This window comes from Calonectris borealis, chromosome 2 (assembly GCF_964195595.1).
Source record: "Calonectris borealis chromosome 2, bCalBor7.hap1.2, whole genome shotgun sequence".
NCBI classification, from domain to species: Eukaryota; Metazoa; Chordata; class Aves; order Procellariiformes; family Procellariidae; genus Calonectris; species Calonectris borealis.
The window spans coordinates 1,696,548-1,707,321 of NC_134313.1; positions in this window are offsets into that span (position 1 = coordinate 1,696,548).

The following is a 10,774-nucleotide window of genomic DNA, read 5'->3' on the forward strand; positions in this document are numbered from 1 at the left end:
GAGAAGGCTCCAGGAGACCTTATTGCAGCCTTTCAATACTTAAAGGGAGCTTATAAGAGAGATGAAGAGAGACTTTTTACCAGGGTCTGTAGTGACAGAACAAGGGGCAACAGTTTTAAACTGAAAGAGGGTAGGTTTAGACAGGACATAAGGAAATGTTTTATGATGAGGGTGGTGAGACACTGGCACAGGTTGCCTGAAGAAGTTGTGGGTCCTCCATCACTGGAAGAGTTCAAGGCCAGGTTGGATGGGGCTTTGAGCAACCTGATCTACTGGGAGATGTCCCTGCCTATGGCAGGGGGGTTGGACTAGATGACATTTAAAGGTCCCCTCCAACCCAAACCATTCTGTGATTCTATGATTCTATGACTTCAGCGGGGCTGGGTGTCTGGGGAGCAGCTTTGTGTCACCTGGTAGTGGCTCAGAGAGGATCGTGGGCATTTAGGCACTTACCCCCATGAAGGCTGGTCTCACACTAAGGGTCTTGGCTGATTGGGGAGCAGGGAGAGGTCTCCATCTTTGCACTGGCTGACTGCAAAACTCCTCTTTCTCAAAGAATTAGGAGACAGATGGGGTGAAAATGAAATCCTGAAGGTTTTTCTTTTCTTTCTTTATCCATGAATTAACTTCTGTTTTCGTAGAATCATAGAATCATTTAGCTTGGAAAAGACCTTTTAAGATTGTCAAGGCCAACCATTAACCTAGAGCTGCCAAGTCCACCACTAAACCATGTCCCTAAGCGCCACATCTACACATCTTTTAAATACCTCCAGGGATGGTGACTCCACCACATCCCTGGGCAGCCTGTTCCAATGCTTGACAACCCTTTTGGTGAAGAAATTTTTCCTAATGTCCAATCTAAACCTCCCTTGGCGCAACTTGAGGCCATTTCCTCTCGTCCTATCGTTAGTTACTTGGGAAAAGAGACCGACCTCCACCTCACTACAATCTCCTTTCAGGTAGTTGTAGAGCGCGATGAGGTCTCCCCTCAGCCTCCTCTTCTCCAGACTAAACAGTCCCAGTTCCCTCAGCCGCTCCCCATCAGACTTGTGCTCCAGGCCCTCCACCAGCTTCGTTGCCCTTCTCTGGACACGCTTCAGCACCTCCATGTCCTTCTTGGAGTGAGGGGCCCAAAACTGAACACAGGATTCGAGGTGCGGCCTCACCAGTGCCCAGTACAGGGGCATGATCACCTCCCTGCTCCTGCTGGCCACAGTATTTCTGATACAGGCCAGGATGCCGTTGGCCCTCTTGGCCACCTGGGCATGCTGCCGGCTCATGTTCAGCCGGCTGTCAACCAGCACCCCCAGGTCCTTTTCCTCTGGGCAGCTTTCCAGCCACTCTGCCCCAAGCCTGTAGCGTTGCCTGGGGTTGTTGTGACCCAAGTGCAGGACCCGGCACTTGGCCTTCTTGAACCTCATACAATTGGCCTCAGCCCATCGATGCAGCCTGTCCAGGTCCCTCTGCAGAGCCTTCCTACCCTCGAACAGATCAACACTCCCGCCCAACTTGGTGTCGTCTGCAAACTTACTGAGGGAGCACTCGATCCCCTCGTCCAGATCGTTGATAAAGAGATTGAACAGGACCGGCCCCAAAACTGAGCCCTGGGGAACACCACTCGTGACCGGCCGCCAACTGGATTGAACTCCATTCACCACAACTCTTTGGGCCCAGCCATGCAGCAAGTTTTTTACCCTGCAAGCCATGAGCAGCCAGTTTCTCCAGGAGAATGCTGTGGGAAATGGTGTCAAAGGCTTTACTGAAGTCCAGGTAGACCACATCCACAGCCTTTTCCTCATCCACTAAGCAAGTCATCTTGTCATAGAAGAAGATCAGGAGAGTCAAGCAGGACCTGCCTTTCATAAACCTGTGCTGGCTGGGCCTGATCACCTGGTTGTCCTGTACGTGCCGCGTGATGGAACTCAAGATGATCTGCTCCGTAATCTTCCCCAGCACCGAGGTCAGACTGACAGGCCTGTAGCTCCCTGGATCCTCCTTCTGGCCCTTCTTGTAGATGGGCATCACATTTGCTAGATTTTCCCCCTTCTCTGGAGCATAATAAGCTTTTGTTTAAGGCAATAAGCTGCAGAGATACTGGCTTCTTGTGTTTATGTTTTCCATTTCCAGGCAAATCCCATTTCGGAGCCCCCTGAATACTGGTCTGGGAACTGAACTTCCCGACCGCAGCAAGCCGCGGTAGATTGAGGATCAGAATAGAAGATTGTTTTTACACAGGGGATTTAACAGCCTGGGTTTGGCTTCTGATGTCCATCCAAAGCACGTGGGTGGAGAAGGAATGCTCTGTTTTCAGTCTGCAATGGAGTCACTGTTTTAATTTTAGCTTCTCCCGAGCAAAGCTGTAAGCAAGCTGTTACCAAAGCAAAGCACCCTACAGAGGCTGGAAGGGGCAGAGGAACTGGAGCCTCCCTGCTTGCCTGAACATGGCCCCCATGGGTACTGGGGAGGCCCCCCAAACTAGTGATGCTGAGCACCCAAAATCCATGCATCCCTCTTAAAAACCCCAATGTGACTCATCCGTTCAGGTCAGAAGGGGTGTTGGGACATCGTGGAGCTGCCAGTGCCAACGTGGGGACATCATGGGCTCAAAGAGGAGCCATGAATGCACCAAAGGACCTTAATTTTGCAAGAGCAAAGCTCCATCAAGAGGCGCCAATAAACCCCCACCAAAACACAGAGGACCTTCAGCGGGTGCAATTTATGTCTATGGCAGGAAAAAATGATCCCAGGAGGAATCAAGCAAGTTTAATTTCCTCTGTGGCTTTCCAGGGTTGATAGTTACTTCTGGACGTAAGCATCAGCCTCTGCTTCGCTCGCGGCTCATTGATGTCCCAATGGGTCTGTGCTGCCCGCAGAGCTCCCAAGCCCCTGTTGGGAGAGCAGCCAGGTCAAAACAAACCCAGAAAGGTCTCAAAATTTCACCGCTTTCTTCCTGAGCGTCCTTTCCTCTCTGCCAGGGCTTGCAAAGGAATAGCCGATGCTGCTTTTCCTTCTATAGCTACTGTAAGATCCAGCGAATGCCACTGCTCAGTCACTAACTCACAACTCAGTATTTATCGAGAACAATTTGTTTCCCCTCTCTTTGGCGGTCTTGTGAAACTCCTGAAACCTTGTTGTGCTGAAAGCATTTGCAAATGTTTTTTAGCAATGAACCCCTGAGATGCAGGTCGTGCAACATGGGAATGTTGCAACGGCAGCTGGTGTTGCAACTGCACTAGACCGGGATAAGCGCAGATCCCTGGCTGAGCACACGCTCCGGCAGAGCTCCACCGAGCAATGCTAGTTAGCGGTGCAAGCTGAATGGGCAAGCCATATTTCTAACGCAAATATTTATAATTGTCAGTGTATGGATTTCTTTCTTAACCTTTCCAAGCAGGGAAAAGTCCAAAGGCCAACGCTTTGGGGAGCAAAGTCCTCCCCCCTTTCACAACTGACGCTGGACCAATACGAATTTTTTCAAGTGAAAAAATATTTATGGAGATGCCACCATGGTCTCATGCCAGGTTGGTCGTACCCTTTGGAAATGAGGCATTCATCGCAAGGGAAACAGCCATGGAAACCAGGAGCTGGTGGGGTCCTGTGAGTCACCGTGGTCACAGACACCTCTTCGCTCAGTAAAGGAAAATGCATTTTGCTGTGGGGTGTCATTAGCCCGCAGGATCCCCTGCCCCACAGAGCAGAAGGCTTGGGACGTCGTCAGATTAATTGAGGTGTAGCTGCTCTTGCTGCTTAGAAAGGTTTATGGTTCATGGTCGGTCCTTCCTGCCTCCATGCAAGCTCAAACCATCCCAATTTTAGCAGGTGAATATGGAGGAGAAAAAAGAGGCTTTGCTCTCTGTCCCCACTTTAAATATCTTGGAAAATAATCACCCCAACTGGGAATAACAGCAATGTGGAAGCACACAGATGATCGCTCTGATTTCTCCCCTTCCCCAAATACATGTATTTAGGTCTGCGTGCAGCTCATGCACCAACAGCGATACTGCAGGCAAGAAAGAGGGCCAAAAAAGAGATATCACAGCAGAAAATTAGTGCCCACTTGATAAATGACAGTGGCTTTTCCTTTAGGATCGTGCAGCGATTTCTTTTCCTGTTACTGACATTTTCCTCTCTGTTTTCCATCTAACCCAAGAGACATCTCCTTCCCTTGAGCCTGCGCTCCTGAGTCTTGCTATTATCAGCAAAAATGTGATTCTAGAGTGTTTGCCCTTGGGAAGCACTTTTTTTCCCTCAAGTTAAAATAGCAAAAACTTTTTGGAGAGGTAGTAACTTTCTTCAGTGGTAAATAGCCGCTGAGCTCTTCTCACAGCTGGAGGCTGAGCATGTCCGTGGGTTGCTGTACGAGCGGTACTTGTACTCTGAATTGCGGCAGCACGCGGAGCCCAAGATGACATCAGGAAGGGTTGAGACTGATAAGCTGGTGCTCCAAATGGGTTAAAAACAGAAGTGGGACACAAAAAGACACAAAATAAGCTCCTGGATGGTAAGCCTGGGAGAAAATACTGGCCAACTGCTTGACCATGGGCAAGGTGGTTTATTTGCATGCATTTGCATCTACGTCAGGTGTCCACTGCATGGCAGGGTTGCACTGGCTGCAGGATGCAGGGTGCAATCGCCTTGGAGCTCAGTCCTCTGCTCATCTCTTCTATATAAGCCCACTTGGTTCGGGCTCTGGTTCTTAGGATGATTAGAGGTATCTATTTAGTTTCAAGACTAAATGTAATAATCCAATACTATCTTCTGGTGTTGCAAGGTCCTGCGCTTGAGTTGGGGCAATCCCCAGTATCAATACAGACTGGGGGAAGAAGGGATGGAGAGCAGCCCTGCTGCTCAAGGCCTTGGGGGTACTGGTGGATGAAAAGCTGGACATGAGCCGGCAATGTGCGCTCGCAGCCCAGAAGGCCAACCGTATCCTGGGCAGTGTGGGGAGCAGGTCGAAGGAGGGGATTCTGCCCCTCTGCTCTGCTCTGCTCTGGTGGGACACCACCTGGAGCACTGCGTCCAGCTCTGGAGCCCTCAGCACCACACAGACATGGACCTGTTGGAGCAGGTCCAGAGGAAGCCACTGAAATGGTCCGAGGGCTGGAACAGCTCTGCTGTGGAGAAAGGCTGAGAGAGTTGGGGTTATTCAGCCTAGAGAAGAGAAGGCTCCAGGGAGACCTTATTGCAGCCTTTCAGTACTTGAAGGGGGCTTATAAGAAAGATGGAGACTTTTTACCAGGGCCTGCAGTGACAGGACAAGGGGCAACAGTTTTAAACTGAAAGAGGGTAGGTTTAGATTGGAGATAAGGAAGAAATTCTTTATGACGAGGGTAGTGAGACACTGGCACAGGTTGGCCAGAGAAGTTGTGGATGCTCCATCACTGGAAGTGTTCAAGGTCAGGTTGGATGGGGCTTTGAGCAACTTGATCTAGTGGGAGATGTCCCTGCCCATGGCAGGGGGGTTGGACTAGATGACCTTCAAAAATCTCTTCCAACACAAACCATTCTATGATTCATGGATTCTTGCTTAAATAGGTCTTCCTTTTCCTGCAATATTGCCTTCTTCCTCTGACACATTTGCAGAGAGCAGCCGTATCATCTCTTGGTGTGCAAGGCTAAGAAAACTCAGCTGTTTTGGGCACCTCTAGTGAGAGGCTCTCTGTTGCCCAGAGTATCTCAGTAACACCTTTTCCAGTCTGAATTTATTTATCTAACACAGCCATGGCATCGTGCACACCATTGCACGTTAGTTTTCACCACTATCTTGTACAATAGTGTTACTTGTTCCTCATCTCTAATGAAAACCTGTCCTACAATCTTCTCCATGGTCAATTTTCTCCCTTTTTGTTTTTTTTTTTATCTTTGTATTGCTTGAGTCTAGCCAGCAAGCTGCTGCTGCTGCTACGAAAAGTATCTCCTCTGCCTGCTGCTTGGCCCGTGTCATGCCTCCTTCTGAAGCTTTGCATTGGCTCCTGGTCTCCTTCCATGGCAAATTCAGATGCCCCATCTTCCTCCTAAGTGCCTGCACAGCTCCCACGGGCTTCCCCAGCTCGGTGAACCCCTGCCACCTGAGCAATGCATTTCCCAGAAACAAGCATCTGGACAGCCATGAGACTGGTCCAAGTGGGAGGCAGAGATTTCTCAGCAGCTGGAGCTTGGATTTAGGTCTTCTTTCTAAATCAGGGGCTTTCGTCTTGTGATCAGCTGGACTCAGAGCCACGGGCGTTCTGAAACAGCATGGGTTTGTGCTTGGGTTAGAGCAATACGGGTCCATGCTACTGCCTAGAAAGGAGCTCCCCATGCTGTTCTCCTCCCATGGACCTCTGTCCCATCGTTTGCACTCCTGAGACTGCATGGCGAATCTCATTGGAGACCAGATCAAGCTGCAAACTAAACCAGAAGGAGAAGGAGAAGGAGATGGAGAAGTTGTTCTGCAGCCAGATCACATCCCATGAGTCCATGCCATGGCTGTACAAGCACTGGTGCTGGCGCAGGAGGGAACTGGGAACTCAGCTCAGGACTCTCTTCTTCACGATGCTTCAGCAAAAGGATGCAGGACACAACCACTGGTGTTGGGACTACACATGGAAGATGCCATGGAGCTGACAAGACTGTAAAAACAGAGGTCGAAAACAAGCTGAGGAGGACACTTAAATCAGGGCCCCCAGCAGGTTCTGCACATATCAACCACCCCAGGAACACACTTACCTTAAAGCTTCCCATCTTCCCCAGGTAACCTCTTCTCTGGATAGTTGGAAAATTTTTCCTGAGCTGTAACTTGAATCTCCTTTGCTGCAAATGAAGCTAATGCCTTCTTTACTACCACCAGTGAACATCAAGCACACTTGATTAGATATCTGTTTCTAATATTATTTCCCTTCTTTCTTTTTATCCTGAAAATCTTTCAGCTTTTCTTTATAGGTGATGTTTTTTAAACCTTTAGTCTTTTGATTTTTCCCTTCCTTCTGGATTCTCACAAATTTTTCTACATTTTTATTAACGTGTCTCCCTGAAAGCTTGATGCAATGCTCCAGCTGAGACTCACAGGTGCCCCCAGAGAGAAAATCACTCTGCTGTCCTGTACACAATGCTCCTGCAAATGGATCCCAGGCGGTGCTGGGTGTTTTAGGCAAAGCAGGAGGATCCAGGGATCCTAGGAGATCCCTGTGCCTTTGTAAACCCGCTCGTGGGAGCAGGCGGCAGAAACACCAGTGCCTCCCACTCACCCTGTCATCAGGTCTCTGCAATCTGCTGGTGCAGCGCTTAACGAAGTTTGGTGTTTTAGCTTGTCTCAGCAAGTTTACGGAAAGCCATTGAGAGACTCCAGACTAAACCAAAGCTGATGAGGCCATGATTTCAAACGTGTGAGCAGCTTAATTGGGTCCTATTGCCCGCTTGTCACTGGATTCGCAGTTCGGGTGATGTTTAAGGCCATTAGAGGGATTAGCACCATGTTTATTCTGGGCTGAATGAGACAATTTAATTTCTCTTAAATGTGCTACCCTCCCTGGGGCGTTTTCTCACATGCAGACACCCTGCCAGCACAGTGTCAAAAACCTACACTTGCTTTTTACTGTTTTTTTAATTAAATTAGACTTACAAACAAGTGTCATACAAGTGTAGTGCTATGAACAAAGAACAAGTGCTGTGAATTCCTGTAGCTTTCAGACGTGTTGCTTGTAACGGGCATCGAGCGGTGAGGTGGTTGAATGGGTAGTGCTTCCTCACGGTGGGCTGAAAAGAAAAAAAGCATTTATTGTAGTGATGCAGCTTCCTTGTCTCTCCTTTGCCCTCTGCGCGTATCTCAGGGGAGGTATGTGCAAGCATGCCCCAAGGCAGGAAGCTCCTCTCTGTTCCCTGGAGAAGATCCAGTTCATGCTTAAAATGGTGTCCCTGCTCCTCTGGATGCCCCCACCCAACCAAAGCTCTCCTTGTGAGGAGCACCCAAAGAGACCTCAGGGAGCATCAGAGGAGGATCCCAAGTGGCCTGAGACCCTCCAGCACTGCCTTGCCCCGTACTTTGCTTTTTCTAGTTACATATTTTGGTGTAGATTGGCAAAACAGGGCCCACTGCTTTTAGCTCACTCTTTCCTGAGGTTGGGTTTTGTGGGAGTGGTGGATACATGGCTTCCCTATGTTAAAAATTAGCTTTTCCTCTGCATGTGCTGAATTAATTTTAATTCAGAGCAGCCCGTTCTAGCTCATTTATGCAAGCCACTCGAATCCTTGTGCCAGCACAAGGGAGGGAACGGGCAGCTGGGAGCGGAGGCGGCTTCTGTTGGCAGAATTGCCAGTTTCTGCCAGTTTAAAGCAGTTACGAAACTCTGGGTGGGGCTTCGTGATCGATTGAAGCTGATCTGAGGCCACCGAAAGGGAGGAGCTCTGCCATCTCTGCCCGCCTGGTCCCCAGCCTGTTCCCGTACATGCAGGACTTTGCATCAAGAAAGGCTGCAGGTTTTTTTTTCAGTCTTAGGGCTTTAGGGGAGGCTAACAAAGACCATGCTCCCCGACTGCTTTGTATTTTGAAGCCTTTGCTACCATCTGCACAAAGTGGTTTATTCCTACGGGCTGGCTCTTCCCCATATTCCACCACTGAATTGCTTTAAAAGGCCACTAAACAGGCCGTAAATAATTTACTAAATCTACCTTTCCGAGCAGGCAAATCGTGGGCTTGCCCTGGGGATGTTATTTGATCAGAGCTGGGACAGGCAGAGCTCCCTAACTGTGACGGGAAACGAGATGTCCCAAGGGACAGCTTCTGTTTTAAACGATTTGAGGTTGATGATCGGTTGCTTTTATAAAGTTCCCATCATGGGAGTGTTTAGAAGGAAATAGCGTTGTGCTGGTACAGCTACTTGGCTCAGCTTTTTTTCCCCAAATTGTTTAAAAAATAATTTTAGTCCAGATTTTTATCTCCTTTGCAGACTTGAGGTTCTGTTATGGCTTTGTTTAAAGTTATGGGTTTTATTCTCTTAGGGAAGAATGAAATTATTCAGAAAACAAACTTCTTAAGGATAATGGCCATATAAATTATGTTCCCTGATTGTGCTTTCAATTGCATGGATACACTTCATGGATACTCCTGATTTATACTGGTAACACGGGGCTGCCTGACTTTCAGGGTGGGACACGTGCTCAGGGGGTACAGTTCAGGTCAAAGAAAGTCTTTTTAGGGGATAGGGACTGGGACCAGACCTGAGAAAACTGCCTTCTGCTCCCAGATTTGCCCCTGGTTTCTAGGAGGAATCAGGAAAACTGGGAGGAACGTGAACTGTCCTGACAACTGCCAATGAAATGTGTTACAAAACGCAACTTGCAGAGCCACTTACCCCCTTTCTTGCTTAATTAGAAGGTGTGAATTCCCATGCTCAGACGATGTCTCAAAATTACAGCAGAGCAGCTATTTTGCTCTGCTGCTGCTGAAGCCTTACCGGCACCTCTAACGCACAATAAAGACTTTAAATTAGGAACCAAACTTGCCCGTTCTTGCAGGAAGCTGAAAACGTCTACGGTTTTTTCCACTAGCACAAGTAACCTTTGCAGCTCAGCTTTGGGAGTAGTTCTCCTGCAAAACATTTTAAACAATTACAGCTGAAGTATGAGAAATAAGGACTCGCAAGGCTGATGTGTGAAATTAAAGTTTTCTTGCTGGAGGTGGTTCTATGCATCATCAGGAAATTCTTCCCCTCGTGCCTGCAAGTGCAGGCTGGAGTAGTGGTGGGCTGTGGGCAGACACTGGTGATGGGAGAGGGCAGAGATGGGCAGCGGGGCCTGGCTGGGCAGGGGACAGGGGATGGGGACAGGGGATGGCTGGATAAGGCTGGGCAGGCGACAGGGGACAGCTGGGATAGCCCAGGCTGGGGACAGGAGATGGGGACAGCTGGACCAAGCTGAGATGGGGACGGGAGATGGGGACGGGAGATGGGGACAGGCTGGGGATGGGGACAGCCAGACCAGGCTGGGCTGGGGACAGGGAATGGGGACAGGGGATGGCTGGTTAAGGCTGGGCTGGGGACAGGGGACAGCTGGGATAGCCCAGGCTGGGGACAGGAGATGGGGACAGCTGGACCAAGCTGAGATGGGGATGGGAGATGGGGACGGGAGATGGGGACGGGAGATGGGGACAGCTCGACCAGGCTGGGATGGGAACAGGGGAAAGTTGGGATAAGCCCAGGCTGGGGACAGGGGATGGGGACAGCCGGACCAGGCTGGGCTGGGGACAGGGAATGGGGACAGGGGATGGCTGGTTAAGGCTGGGCTGGGGACAGGGGACAGCTAGGATAGCCCAGGCTGGGGACAGGAGATGGGGACAGCTGGACCAAGCTGAGATGGGGATGGGAGATGGGTCAGCTGGACCAGGCTGGGATGGGGACAGGGGACAGTTGGGATAGGCCCAGGCTGGGGACAGGGGATGGGGACAGTGGAAGTGAGCTGGGCTCAGGGTCTCGGGACAGCCAGACCAGGCTGGGCTGGGGACAAGGGACAGCCGGGATAGGCCCAGGCTGAGGACAGGGGATGGGGACAGCTGGGATAGCCCAGGTTGGGGACAGAGGATGGGGTCAGGGGACAGCCGGGCTAGCCCGGGCGGGGGGCAGGAGGCGGAGGGAGCCGGAGCCGGCCGGGCCCGGCGGACCAGGCTCAGCACAGGCCCCGGGCCCGGCTTAGGCCCCGCCGGGACGCGCAGGCCGCAGCCGCCTCCGTTGCTAAGCGACGGCCGCCGCCGTTGCGGGCGCCACGTGACGGCGCGTGCTCACGTGACCGGCCAACGGCCGGC